We start from the raw sequence: 13,624 nt of genomic DNA, 5'->3' as shown, positions 1-13,624 counted from the left end.
GTGGTGTGGAAAAGCAAGAAGCAGTCCATTGTCAGTGAGAAGAAACTTAGGGATGTGAGAGCGGATATGCTTTGCAATTTGCGCTGACAAACATTTTTCTACAGACTTCAGAAGCGGAAGGTCTGCATCAAGACTGAAGACTTGCATTATGCTTTCAATCTTTTCTGTTTTGTACACCTCAGAGGGAAATAAAATTCTCTCTTCTTAAAGGGGAGACCAAATGTGAAGTGCTAGTGTATTTCTCTCTCAGACTTGAGAGTCAAAGCTATTGTTCATGCAGATGGGAATACCAAAGAGAAGAGTTAAGCCCCCAGCAGTCTTCTGCTCAGGTGGTTGATTCCAATACAGGAAACCAGCAGCACTCTCATCTGATCTCACATAGCTATTTCAAGGGGGGAAAAAAATCCCTTTCAACTGATAAATGTCAAACATGGCTATTGTACCGTATGATGCCAATCATGTAGAGATGACTGTGCCATGGAAAGGCCTAATTTATGTAAGACTACCTGAGTATAATGGCTCTCCAAAGCTTTCATATGCCAAGTAGTGTTGTTTTGTTGCTTTACAGCACTTGCTAGTAAGTAAATGTAGCAAGACCAGAATTCTGATACAGCAAATATTTCTCCAGATCTAACAATTTAGGGTTCTTAAAGATTATTTCTTTTCTCATCCCTTTATAGAGTTTTGGGACTTAACACCAGTTACTGCTTTAAGTGTAATTCTCCTCAGATGTCCGATTTGCCTGAGAGATGCAAGTGTTTGTGCCGGCATGGTGTTTCACTGGGAATGAAAGCCACAGTTCAGCAGTTTAGATTTAAGCCTGCTGAATTTTGGAGGCAAAATTCCTTCCCTGAATTTGGGAGTCACCCCAGCAACTCACATGCCATGCATGCCAAGTGGAACCAGAAAGGTGGAAGCTGAATGGAGAGCAGGATTTCATCGAAAGGCTTGAAAGTTAGATATGTAAATAATGGCTGAAAAATGTACTTTCTTAAGTAGCTTTAAAAAATGTTTTCTAGTGAAAATACAGTGAATGCAGTTGCTATAGCTACCAACAGGGTTTTGTGGAGAACTTCCTGAGGTCCTTATTGTTTACTTGTACAAAAATGCATAGTTTTTCTTAGTCTGAGGATTCAGCATCACCTTGTGTTTGGATTCCCTCCTAAAGCATTTAAGCTGCCACTCGTAAGCAACAGCAGTGTTTAGTTTCTGGACAGAGTAGAAAAAGGCGAGGTGCTAGGTTCATCTTGAGAATTCTTTTTTTCCCCTCTTTATTACAGAAGCAAAACATTGCTAATGGAGCTGAGCTAGTGTGTTATTTCATTTCTTATTTGTTTGTCTGTTTGGGCTCTTTTTAGGATAAGGGATAGCTAATAGCATTGTGGGGTTTCATGTTTACCTTAGTAGGGAAAAAATCCAAATTCTTTAATTATTAACCACCAGCCTAGCAACTCGTTCTGGGCCCTAGAATCCAGGGAAAGGTTTCAGATTAAAACATGACACTGCAAACGGAAGATGAATGCATTCGTTCTAGAGATCAAGTACATCAGGCGATGGTAACTGAGCACTTGAACAACTTTCTAGTTCTGGTGCAGGAATATTCTGTCTCATAAATCAAGACTGATGGTTCTCTAGAGCAGGAAAAGTACAGCAACTTTTGTACAAGATATAGATGAGATACTGGTATTACTAAGAATAATTTTGGACTTATGTTGGCCAGGAGGTCAGTCTGTATATAGTTGTCCTTTTCATCTGTAATGATCTATAAATAAGAGTTTTTCCCTGAATACATCTACATGAATATGAAAAACTTTCATACATTAAATTAGGTTGTATATGTATCCATGGAAAACAAGAGTTATAACACCTGTTTTTATCTAACAAAGAATAGGCTGTCAGTCTCGCTAACAGAGACAAAACAGCAAAACAAGCACAATCCCATCATCTTTTTTTTTTAATTGGCAGCAGACTAAAGCAGTTACTCTTCAGAGAACAACTGTGTTTGAAATATTTGCTTATCTGCATATGGGATAAATTCATCATGGCAGTGTGTTAGTACTTTGGCATTTTCCTTGACATCTAAAGGAAAGCAAAGCAAAGTACCCGCTTGCTGCTCAATGGGGCAGGAAATCTAGTGACAAAAAAGATGTAGAAAAGGCCGAGGTACTCAGTGCCTTTTTGTGACCTTTATTTTACTCGCAAGGACTGTCTTCAGACCTCCAGGCTCCTGAGCCTACATGCAGAGTCAGTGAGAGCAAAGCATTACCCACTGGCGTTTAGGACAGTTGAACATCAGGGCTGACTTTATCCAATGCATTTTATGGATACAGAAAACTCAGACTGAAGTTTAACCCTTGAGGCAATCCAGGATTCCGTGAATCCTCCATACTTTTAGTTCCCATAGCCATTATAATTCACCCAGAAACTGGACTACATCCTGCATGGGATGTTCTTAAGCTTTCTTTGTGTAAACTAGCGTGAAAGTTCAAAAAGACATTGCTGTTCCTAGTTCCATTTTGGTCCTTCAACCCAAACCTGCTTTTGTAAGACAATTTCATCATTCAGGAAGCGGTATCTGTTTAGAAATCTAGATGTGCTTCTTCTGTTCCCCATTAGACAAAGACTTTACACTCAAGTTGTTTCACTGTCTGCCTCTGAACTTGCTAAAGCTTCCTATTATTACCATTACCATCTGTTAGCCATTGCTGCTTTTGGCTGACTTTCTTATGTCACCTTGGCCAGATAGACATCTGTTGAAATACCAGTATCTGTTGAAATATCAATATCTAAATCTTAGCTGCTTGTCTAGGCTCCTTTTATTGCATCTGGGGAAAATAAGCACTTCTTGTGAGTAGTTAATTTATTTTACTCATCCTCCTTAGAAAGAGATAAAATCAATCTGGCTATGGATTTTTTTTCTTTCTTTTTTTTTTTTTCCTCCATAAACTGGAAAGGGAACCCATCCTGAGGAGCTCAAGTATAAAACCACATACAATGTTATTCAGACATCTACAATCTAAACTTAAATGAGATAAATCCCAGCCAAAGCTCTGCAATGTCTTAGGAAATAGCCTAGTGTGAGACAGTATCTTAAATTCACGTCCAGCAAGGCACAGATGTAATTTGATTTAAGTTCTAGCACTGCTGTCTCAGTGGGTATCTCTTTTCCATTTCTATAATTTTTCCAAGTCCTTTCTCCTCCACCAAAGTTTCCAATTTTGCATTTGCTATTATTTTCCTGGTAACTACTGTACGTCCTGCCATCTGATCCCGGCTCTCTCATTTTCAGCTGCCTCTGTTTTCAAGGAAATACTGCTTTCCTGATGTCATCACACAGCCCTTGGCCATCTACCTGAACAGAGCACATGGATACAGATATAGTATCATAAAAGACCTATTCCTGAAGATCAGTACCCTGTTCCTGAGATAACAATTCAGTCTCCAAGGTTGTCACCAGTTTTGGAAGTAATGGGAACTTTGAAAATTTTTGAGTCCTTATCCATTTGAAAATATCCTCCAACTATTAAGTAAAATCTTTGATATCTACTATTGCCTACCCAATAGCTATCTCTTATTTTAAGATACAAATTCAGGATATTATATACGAAGAGGTAAGGGAAGGGAATCAAGTAAGTTTTTTAAGTTTCAAGTCTTTTTGAGACAGCTTGGTATCACACCTCTTCCTGGAGTTAATTACGAAAATTTGAGATATGAAAAAATAAGAATGTTAGGAAGACCTGAGTTTGATACATGTTCCATGTTTCATCCATGTGATTCCTTATACTTCTTTATTTCTTTCATGGCCCTCTCCCTTCCTGCTTTCTCCTTCCTGCAACAGAGAGCGCGCTGCTGCTCCTGACACTTGTGGGAAGAATTAAAAGTAAGGAAGCAGAGTGGGGGGGATGGAACAGAGTGCGAGTTGAGATGGTTCAAAACTCTTCCAGCCAATGTCAGGATTATTGAGCTGACAGTGTCCCACCACTTGCCTTAAGCACAGACAGGTAGACTCAGCTTTTGTGCAGGGATAGCTGGTAGTGACATTTCTTATCAGCTACTAAGTGATAGGCCTCCTGTGTGTGTCAGGTGTCTGGCATGAGAGCTGTGTATGGGCTGTAGAGCACAAATTTTGGTTTCTTATCCTTTCTATGCAAGTAACAGTGGTGATGAGAGCCCTTCCTGGTAGAAAATAGGGGTAGTTTGCATGCTTTCTCTGGCTACCGGGTTTTTTCCTGTTTAATTTACAGCTTTCAGACCCTTATTTGCTGTACTTCTTTTAAGTGTCATCTTTATCAGCTTCCTGTTTTCCGTCTTAATCACAGCCCTGGAAGAAGCAATGCCAAGAAAAGTGACAAGGCAGAACTTTGTTGCAGGTCTCCCACTGCTAGGATCATGGCAAGATCACAGAATGTTTCACAGGCAGTGATTTCCTGTGTGTCGCATTCAGAAATGAGAGGAATAAAGTGTGTTTTATCTCAGTCTCAGCCTTAAGTTCTCTGTAACACTGGATAAACTCTGCTTCTGCTTGACTTCTGTGTGTTCCCCTTACCTGCTAGTCCCATGTTGATGGTGGTCATGGTGCTGGGCAGAGATGGCTGAGACATCAAGGGTATGCTATCCAACTTGTCTTCACTCAAAGGTGGTGCACAGGACTCAAAGGAGTCCATGTTGATGGTGAAGACATCCACAATGCAGACCTCTATTGTCAGAGAAGATGAGTCCTCCTCTCTCCTCCTAACTCCAGCTCCTTTTTTGGGAGAGAGAAACATTTGAGGTTGGAGACAAAAAAGACTTGAGACACTCTTTTCCAAGATTTTCACTCTCAAATCCTCCATACAACCTCCCCACTCTGCAGACACCCAAACTGGTTAAGGTGTCTAACCTTAGAGTTCTGTTGTTGGGTCTTCCCAGAATTGCCTCTGCCTTAAACGATTTGAGTTATGCAATTAGGAGAAATAAAAGCAGCAATCCTACATGGGTTCCAGTCCCACTTTGTGTTTCAAGATGCTTTGCTGCCGTGCTGCAATGTCAACTGACTGTGAATTGCTTTCTACCCTCGGTGGGAAAGGGTTGCTTGCAAGCTACCTATATCCGTTCAGCTGTCCTTTTTCTTTCTTGTGTTTTAAAAGAGAAGTGATAATGCTTGTTCTCAGTAGACAAGAGCATGGAGATATTCAGCTTGGGTGGATTTCAGGCAGTGGCTACCCCACAGGGGACAGTGTCTCCTGCAAGTGCTGGGTAAAGAGGGAAAGCTTCAGAAAGGGGCAAAGCTTAGGATGTAACCCTGCTATCTGCACCTCCCCAAGTAATAACAGGTATCATCTCTTGTTTTCATGGCCTTTCTTCACAGGTCTTTCACTTTTGCTGGTATGTTCCTGTCCACAGTAGAGTTCTGGGTTTCATTACAAAGGCCAAGACCATGGAAATTAGACCATGGAAAGGCTTTGCAACACTAAATCTCTTAATCAAATATAGTTGTTGTTTCTGAACAAGCTTTCATGACATTAGATGGCCATCAACTTGTTGGAACGTGTGAAGGAGAAATTTACCCACATCATGGTGCAAGTAGGAGGCATTGATGTTCCTGTATTTGGGAAATTTTTTGTCATCTGGACAGTTCAGCAGACGTGTTGAGGAAGTGGTGGGTGCATGTGTGCTACATTTCAAATTAGCATAACCCTGTTAATAACCCTGAGAGTGACAGACAATTGGTATGAGCTCATTTCTGGAGCTTCTAGGGACTCTGGTAATCCTTATCCAGGCCATTAGCATAAGGCATAATGCAAGAAATCCAAAGCAACTCTTCCTTGCATTGGCCCCAGTAGGAGTTCTGGGAAATGCGTTCACCAGGCTCCTCTTTGTAAGAAAGTATGTATGTTGCCTGTTTTCCAGACAGATTTAGGCTGTTACCCCATCCCGATTCCTCACTCCAGCTCTGCTAGCTGACTATATAAAGCCATGACATATGGGTCTTTTTACTGACATAATCCTCTACTGTACTAAAAAAGAAAATATTAGGTTTCATTCCAAGAGCTGGAAGAACTTCCATGAGGATATAAAAAGCAGGAAATGGGCCCTGTAAGAGTAGAGCACTCTCAGATTGAATAGCCTCGAGGGGCTCGATGTTAAAGGCTTCTTCCTAATAGTTAATGTGGGCTGGCACAGCTCTGCCTCTGCTTGAGAGGAAATGGGATTTGTGGGACTTTCCCCATACAGGTTATAGGGCTTAGGCCAAAGGACTGGTGTTCTGTGACCCTGTAATAAATCAACATGTTCCACACATACAGCAGTAAGGATGGTTTGAGCCTGTAGTACTGGGGACAAATCTCACGATTTTCCACTCCACAGCAAACTATTTCTACAGTTTGAACAGTTTGCTTCCTCTGTGGACATCATTTTGATCTTTGTCTTGCTTACATCAGTCCTCGTTAATCTGGACATCCTGCAGCCAGCAGTGGCTGTTAATTTAAATGTATGAATTGGGCTCCTCTTCCTATGAAGGCCGGTGGATAATGTTATCTATTACCCTAAATAGCCAGCGTGCCTTGTATTACACGCAGGTGGTGGACTTCCCAGTTCTAGGACGTGTATGCTGCAAACCCTGCTTCAGTGACAACATGAGACATTTCAGAGTTGTGTTAAGTTTAAAAGAAGTAGAGAAGGGAGTATGGACAAAGTTTTCTCACTTAGCCAGGGTGCAACAGAATGATTATTGGGATGGGTGAGCTGTGCAGCTGCTATCGAGTCACATAGTTTGGAGGGTGTGTTCCCCCCTAGTAGATCCATCACCATTCATAAATTATTATTATGTATCTAATCATTTCATTGTATTAAGATCCACAGGATTCAAATACATTTGTGCCCCAATGGATGAGTCACTGCAAAGGCATAATACGTACTAACGTGCTGTGTAAATGCCTTGCAATCTACGTGACTCAAATTATATATTTGGGGATATTCCAGGGGTAGGAGAGGACAGCTCCCAAATAAGATCATGACAAGTTAACTGACCTCTGAGTCTCCTGTTCTGTTCCTAATTCCCTGGTCCATGCTAAAGAGGTTCAGGCTAGTGCTTTCCAAAGGAAAGTAAGTAAAAATTAAGGGGGAAAAATTGATTCAAACAAAATGCAGCACTGAGAGGCTACTTACTGTAAAGAAAAATGCATCTAGAAGTATCGAACTGATGCTTCAGTTTCAAGTTCAAGATATTCTTCCTGGTTTTGCCAGGTAGTAAATAAACCTGGGGAAAGAAGCTGTCAGTACGAGCGCTACAGGTGCTGGCACCTGGTTCTTGGGCAAACCCTGCTTTCCAGGCATTGTTTTCCCAAATCAAATAGGCAAAGCTTCCCTTTATCAGCTCTCTTAATCCCTTGGACCCCACATATACTCTGAGACACTTCCTGCAGGTCTTTTCCTTGATAATTATTTCAGTCAGGTTAACTGAGATGCTTGCAGAAGAATGTTTTATATAGAGCCAGCGTTTGAGATGTAGAATTTCTTTTGAAATTCAAACTCCTTACTAGCTGAAGTGAAACAGGGTTACCACTTGGCTGGTCAATAAACACGTGTTCATATGGTGCAGTATGGATTTTCCTTACAGACTGGTTGATGATGCCAAAGCCAAAGAACTGCTGGGTGTAACTTTCTAAAACATCGCTTGAGAATGTGCTTTTTCCACACTAGCAAGGGATGTAGCTTGTTTCTAGCTCCTGGTAAGTTATGTCGGGAGACCGAGAGATAGTTGCACTCTGTGGCTTGCCCTTAAGACTCGCTTTAGCCATTTGGCCAGATCTAAAAGGTTTGGAGCATCACTTTGTGGCATCTGTTCTCCCAGGCACAGCAGCTGGGGCACTGCGGAACGGAGCGCACCAATGTCTTGTCCCATCGGGGAGCTGGGATGTAGAGACAGCACGCGACTAGTCCCACCATGTGGGTGCAGCCTATTTATAGGAGAGGTAACAAAATTAATTTGGGAATGGTGGTGTGGATTTGGTAGTACCCTAACCACAGACTGTAGGATTTGGGAGACTCTATGATAGAGACTTTTTATCGTAGGTTAGTTTTGGGTTTTCTTAGCCAATCAGTAGAAAGATGTCTAAGTTTGACATGCAAGACTACAATTTAAATCTGGAGTTACTTCCTCTGGACAAATCACTGAAAAGTTATACTTGGGGGTATTGCATCAAGGTTTTAGCCTGCAGACACTGCGTGGCTGCAGCAGGCAAAAATACATTGCAAAGTCCTTGTCTAGCACTTAGGGTATTTTAGAATTGCAGCGATTTGGCAGGCAACCAGTAAGAGTTTGTTTTAAAGCATCTGTGGTAGATGCATTTACAAAGGGGTCAGTCTGAGAGATGCACGATCCAAGCATTGGTTAAGAAGTCAGGAGTGGCTGAATTCTAATTCTGACCTTCTTTCAGGTTTCCTTGCGTGTGCACATGCAACACCACAGAGGTTAAAACAACGTTTCTAAGGCTGCAAAGCGGAGAATGCAGAAATTAGGAAATGCCCGTGCTGAGTTAATCCAGTCCCCCTTGGAGTATGCTTTATGGCCCTCTAAGATTCTTGGTTATGTTCCTCTGTATGGTATTTTTTCCGATTTGATTCCTCATTCTGTCTCCTGGACAGATACCTGTCACTTAGGAAACAGCTATTTATTATTTTTCCCCTCCTAATTGTTCAGTATGGACTTTATTTCTTGCACAACCAAAGTTAATTCCGATTGCAGCAGTATTAATCATTCATGGGCCCTGGTAGTTCTAGCACCAAGTACTTAAGGGCGGTGATAGAGTTCAGCTAAGGCAAACAAATTGATGGGTTTGAATGGTCTGCTGGTCTTTCCCACCACTCTATTTCATCTTATAAAGCTGACAGATCGCTTTGGCTAGCATTCATGCTAACCATCTCTCTGTGTCTGATCGTTTTTTTAGGGATTGGGGTAGAAGTTGCTCTTGAGACATGATATTGCAAAAGAAGAGAAGAAATGTCTCAGTGCCCGCAGCCTCTCTGGCACTTAGAGCAGATGTTGGGGAGCTCTTCGCTAGCAGGGTGCATAAATATCCCCATCCAACATACTGTGGAGCTGCTGGCAGTCTCCTCTTTGATTTCAGCAGATTTTGGATCAGTTGTAGTTGAACAAAGTACCTCAGGAACAACTCTGGTGTTAGCAGAGAATTTTCTGCTCTATTATTCACATGGGTTTTGAAATAATGCCCACTGAAATCAATGGCCCTCTTTTCATTAAGTACAGCTGGCTTTGGATCAGGCCTGGGAAGATGCATATCTTCCAGAAATGCCATCGGATGATGTCTTTAAAAAGCATCGAACAAAGATATACGACCGCAGGGACAGATCAAGGGGGAAGAAAGTCCCATCTCTCTTTTATACGGTTGGCTTCCTGCTCATATCAACAATAATTTAGGTAATTAAATTGCTTAGTTCAGTAGTTGGAAGAGGCATGATCAACAAGCTCACTCTACTAAGATGTCAGATGTATTAGTGTTCTGGGGGTTTTTGTTTTTGTTTTTTTTCTTTTTTCTGTGTGTGTGAAAACCTGTATAATTGGACACTGTCTTTTTCACCCAGGCTACCCTCTTCTTCAGAGGAGCATACCAAAGACATTTAAAATCACATTATGAATGCCAGCATAGTTAGAACATTTATATGTTTATATGGCATATGGTGATGTTCAGTGGCAGCACACGAATGGATGAAATTAAGCACAATAATAGTATCAACCCCCCTTGAATTTAACAGTAAGATGAACAGTACAGAGGTAAAATTTAGTAAAATGTAAGTAAAAGCTCAGATATTTTAATGGGCAGACTGAAGTCCATAACTGGACATGCTTTTTACATTCAGCCTTGAATCACTGATCTTTGTACTGTCCCTGTAGGGTCTTTGAACTTTTGCTCGCATGAGGTAGAAGCAATTTTATTAAATCATGCTCCTGAAATGCCAATCTGACTATTGACTCCGGTTTTGTTTTGTTTTATTAATATTTGCGACTGAATCACTCCTCTGAAGGATGAAAGACATCACAGAAAGTGTTCTGTTTTTTTCCATCTCTAACTCACATGGTTTTTGCTGTTGGTGACATCTCTCAAACCAGGACAGAAGAGCAGTCTCTGGAGAGGCTGAGATAGGGAATATCCAGTACTTGTGCTTAAATTGCTTGTCCTAGAAATGCCGTGAAGTTTTCTTCTCTGCCACACTCTTTGTATCTGCCCTTTCTTTTCCCTTTATTTTTTCAAGATACCATTTCTAAACAGTTTTGCTTCTATTCTTTCATACAAGCTTTTCCTCCTTGTCCCCTGAATTACAATGATGTGACAGCATTATCTGAGCAGCAGGGTTAGAACAAAGTCACTATATGTCCCTTCAGGATCAGGCTGTGGCAGGACAAAGACAGAGAGAGCAGGATAGAAAACACCATCGTATTATTTGCAATGGACAGGGGTTTCATTTTCTAAATAAACTGATGTCAGGATATTCTTTGACTTTGGTTCAATCAGGAATAAACCCCATGATAAAATGAAGCCCAGCTACGTGGTTCTGTTCTGGCTATGTATGTGATTCTTTGGAAAGCAGAGCCCTAGCTCTCTTCCCAACCTCAAGGGATAAAGGTCGAGAAGACAAAGCAGCATCCCTTAAAATGCAGGAGTGCAAGGGAAGCCCAACAGTGAGCAAAATATTAAAATCCATTTGAGATGAGAAGACCCAGTTCTCCTTCAGCTCTTTTTTTTTTAATGCTACTTTTTATGAGTGTACATTTCCCAAAGAGTGTTTACTTATTGTTCAAAAGTAGAGACGCTTTACCATGGATGCTCGCTGACCTAAAACTCTATACCAAGCCCCCTGAAAAAGCCATACTGAAGCTGAAGGTTATATACAGCTTGTGTCTATCTTCTGCATACTGTTTGTTCAGCTGTGAGGCGGTATGAATAGCTTAGTACTATGCCTGTATTTTAAGTGTAGAGAGCTCACTTTAACATTTACCAGCACGCTTCTCAGCCTGGATGCCATTCTCACATCATGTTTGCATGCAGCCAGAATTATTCACCTCTTTTTTTTCCCATTAAACTATTAAAACTGGGGCCTCAGACACAGAGTCCCGAGTTTGGTAATAAACTCGGACATGATAGGATTTGTCAGTTCTTTTTGCAGTATCACTTAATATACCTAAATGTGTCACAAGGGAATCCCAAAATTATGTTTGTGAGATTAAAAGAAAAAAGGAGGTATTTTTAAGGGATGTACGTTGACTTAGGCCACTTTGAGGAAAATTGTTCCCACATGATAGGCTGAACTAAAAATAATAGTAATAAAAAAATCCACATTGGCCATTTGGAAATAGGGTCAACTAAACAGAATTTCTTATTCTTGGATCACTCTGAAGCTTAAACTGTCCCACTTCTGGCTCCTTTTTGACCCTTTCTGCTGGAAGGGGAAATAAATGTTGATCAGCTGCTGTAATCTCAAACTGGGCTCAGTCTCACAGTGACAGACTCAGGTGGGAAAGAAACCAGTGTGAAAACCCCATCACTAAAAATGCTTTATCTATCTCCAACTTTTCTTCTAATACCCCTGAAGACTTCCTTGCCATGATATGAATCCTGTTGATGTGAATGGGGCAATTTTCTCTCACTGATATATCCATACATAAAGTAGTTGCAAGTTAAGAAACGTGATTCAATCCTTCATGCTAGAAAAATGGATAAAATGATGTATTTTGGCCTGAATACAAGAATAATATTGAACCACAAATGTGTATTAAAGCCACCACAGCTTATGATTATAGATTTTAAGCAGATGTTCTGATTTGATTTGGGTTTTTTTCCCCACTATTTTTAGCCTAAATGACTGTTCTGAGACACCTTTCAGCATTCATAACGCAGCAATGAGCTCTTGAAGTCTTTTGGCAAAGAGAGGAGAGGAATGATGCCTTGGAGACGCAGCTCTCAGACCTGGTCGTGTAGGTAGTCCTTCTGCTGGGGCAGAAGTCACGCGTGTACCAAATGAGCCACGTCCACCAAGCTCCCCGTCACGCCGCATCCGCTGCTTGTCGAGCCAGCGTCGGTCCATCTCGCCACCATTCTGCTGACTGACACCAGCTGGTGCTCTGCTCCTTTTATCCTGGCCTCATGTGGGTTAGCAGCTGGCAACGACTGTTTTTAATAATGTATTTATAAAACTTCACAGCCGTGCAAGCCCAGACACAGAGAAAGGACATTTTTGAGCTCTCAGCACTGGAAGTGCAGAACGCCGCATGGCAGATCTGGTTTCCCATCTCTCGCCGCCGCCACTAACCTGCTCTCCCATCACCAGTGCCAGAAAACAATGTTTCCTAAAAAACACACGGGACGAAAAACCTTGGGCTGAAGACTCCCCTAGCTATTTTAAGTAATGCTTGTCCTGATCCCTCTGCAGGCAGCTGCCTGATCGGTATTTCAGTAATGTACTTATTTAAAAGGAAATTCTAACTACTGTAGGGCACAGTGATATTTTCATGCCCTTTTTACCCTGCAACCTTTTCCAGTTCACTCAAACCTGAGCACCTCACTGTCTCATAGGGACACCGTCTGGCTGAGGTGTAAACTACAGCACCTGCTTCTGCCCTTTGGATTTAGGGATGGTACTTGAATAAGCATGCTTTTTTTTCTTCTTTTTCTTTTTTTTAATTCTTTCTTGCATTTATGTTACACTGCTGGCAGATACTTCCAAATTTTATTTGCATGGTGCAGGGTTTATTAGATGTATTGCTTTTCTCCTTGTCTGCATACGATACAGACTTTTGAAAACACAGGAGCCTGTATTTTGTCCTGGGAATAAGGATTTACAGCTACGTCTTGACAACTACATCAGATTTTCCCCTTTTTTATTTCCTAAACCAGCATGACATGCACTTTATTTCTGAGATACATGGGAGAGATAGGCCCAACATTTGACTGATCCAGACCTGTTTTAAACAAATGCTGACACCACCATTCTTTTTGTCTGTGATATCCACAGAACCCTATTGCTTTGAAAAGAAATAGCCTAGAATGCATAATCGACCCTGCAGCAATGATCTGCAACATAGAGTCCCCTTCGTGCCTCTTTTACCTGGTTATCGACAGCAAGAAGTTGACATGCGTGTTAAAAGACAGAGGAAGCAGAAATTCCCAAAGAAAATGGACAGAGAAATCTGTGCATTAAAGAGGAAAAGACAGATTCAGGAGCTGGGAGAAAGTTTTCCAAAATGATGATTCCTTAGGCAGTTAGAGCTACAGAGTGGAAACTCTTTTTTCCTCTCTGTGTGTACCCAATAGATAGAACTGCAATGATTTTATGATCTAATAAAAATTAATAAAATTAAACAACAGCAATAAGTAAATAATAAATTAAAAAAAAAAATGTTGATCTAGTTTTAAAAAACATAGCTAAACTTTTAACAGCCCAATCACTTTGCCTGGCTTGTTACAGTACCGGCTGGTTTCAGTCAAGGTAAACTCAAACCAATGACCTTAAATTGAAGATCATCCACCTGAGCTTTTGCATTTCTTTAAACTAAATAGTTGAAAGATGTGTTTTGAAGCTGCTGAATTTACTCCTGTAGAGAAGGACCGATGGCAACAAATACGTATAT

General features: G+C 41.1%; 1 protein-coding gene across 2 annotated transcripts in view; it reads left to right on the top strand.

The window, feature by feature from the left end:
• COL22A1 (collagen type XXII alpha 1 chain) overlaps positions 1 to 13,624 on the top strand; it is a 235,023-nt gene that overhangs the window by 15,004 nt on the left and 206,395 nt on the right. The gene's annotated exons all lie outside the window — the stretch shown is intronic.

The sequence above is a fragment of the Harpia harpyja genome, chromosome 5, assembly GCF_026419915.1.
Source record: "Harpia harpyja isolate bHarHar1 chromosome 5, bHarHar1 primary haplotype, whole genome shotgun sequence".
Classification (NCBI taxonomy): Eukaryota; Metazoa; Chordata; class Aves; order Accipitriformes; family Accipitridae; genus Harpia; species Harpia harpyja.
The sequence above is the reverse complement of the archived record's forward strand: the minus strand, read 5'-3'. Positions and strand labels throughout refer to the sequence as shown.